The following is a 1,617-nucleotide window of genomic DNA, read 5'->3' on the forward strand; positions in this document are numbered from 1 at the left end:
GTTTTGTGACATGTGAAAATGATGTGAAATTCACATTTTGGTGTCCATGTCCATAAATAAAGTTTTATTGGAATGCAGCCACGCTCACTCCTTTACATGTTGTCTGTGGTTGATTTTATGCTACGGTTGCACAATTGGGCAACAAAGCCTAAACTATTTACAATCTGTCTTTTGCGGACAATAGTTTGTCCACCCTTGGCTCAGAGGGAGCCTCCAGGGAGAAGAAAGCAAGGCCCCGGGTGGGGTGGGGTGGGGGGGCTGGAGAGGATTGGATGGTCACCAGGGCCTCCTTCTGCCCCTCCCAGACACTGAGTTTGAGGAAGTGGGAGCCACCAAGGATTCAGGGAGGAGAATGTTGGAGAAGTGTCAGTCTGGCTGCTCCGTGAGGGTAGATGAAAGTGGGCAGTGGGCACCTGGAGCAGGAAGACTGCCAGGGCCACAGAGGCCAGCAGAGGCCCAGGCTGCCCCTGAGGACATCCCCTGAGACCTCACCTTAAGGCGTCTCCCTGCCCTTTCCCACCCACCTTTGCTGATGGCTCACAGCAGAGCTTGGTGCATACCCAGGATGCCTTGTGCACTTGGGTAGAAGTCACCACTGGGGAAGGTTTAAGCCTGGGAGTCACCCAGGCCAGGCCTGGGAGAAAGCAAGCCCACGGTGGCTTTGGATGTATGCATGGATGGAGGGGGTCGGAAGGATACAGGCGTGGGAGTCTGCGGGACTACAGGCGTGGTGTCTGCTGGCCACCCACGTGGACGCACAGACTTGCGTAGACATGGTAACAGGCCCCGCGCCACGCACGCACAACAGTGTGAGACCAGGCCTTTGCGCGTCGTCACAGGTGCATGTGCACGTCATCACAGCCGCCCAGAGCCAGGCAAGCACACAAGACCTGGAGGCCTCTCTGCCCACGGTCAGGGATGTGTGTACATAATCACGGTCCAAGTACCCACAGCCATGCACACACAGGAAGAGGCCCGGTGACACACTGTAGGTTACTCAGACCCATGCACCCTGTAAAGCACAGACGCACACATCCGCACACACACAACACCGGACACGCAGACCCAAGCACACGCCAGACGCACACACTCTCTGACCCGCCCCGCCTCCCATCGCACACACACCACGACAAGCAACGCACCGGGCCGTGGGCCGGCGCACGCACGGTCACAGGCAGGGGCGCGCACACACTCACACACACGTTTGATCGCACAGGAGGAAGGCACGGAGCGGCGGCGGCCCAAGACTGCGGTCCCAGGCGCCCCTGGCCCGGCGGGGCGAGCGGAGCCCGCCTGGCGGCTGAGGGGAGGGGGCGCGCTGGGGGCGGGGCGGGGCGGGGGCCAGAGCCGCCCCAGCCGGGCGGGAGCGGTCACCTCTGCGCGCCGCGCTCGGGCCTCGCCTCCGCACCCCCCGCGCGCCTCCCGCGGGGCCCTCCCCCGCGCCGTCCGCTAGCCGGGCCCCAGCCGCGGCCCCGGGGCGCAGCCAGGCTGCCGCGCCGGCCCCGCGGGACGGGGTGGAGGTGGGGGCGGGGGGCGGGGATCGGGGCCGGGCCGGGGCCGCGCCGCCTGCGATGCCGGGCGCCCGCCGCAGCCGCGGCCGCCGGAGCCCGGGATGGG

The sequence above is a fragment of the Rousettus aegyptiacus genome, unplaced genomic scaffold (assembly GCF_014176215.1).
Source record: "Rousettus aegyptiacus isolate mRouAeg1 unplaced genomic scaffold, mRouAeg1.p scaffold_m13_p_2, whole genome shotgun sequence".
In the NCBI taxonomy this organism is placed as follows: Eukaryota; Metazoa; Chordata; class Mammalia; order Chiroptera; family Pteropodidae; genus Rousettus; species Rousettus aegyptiacus.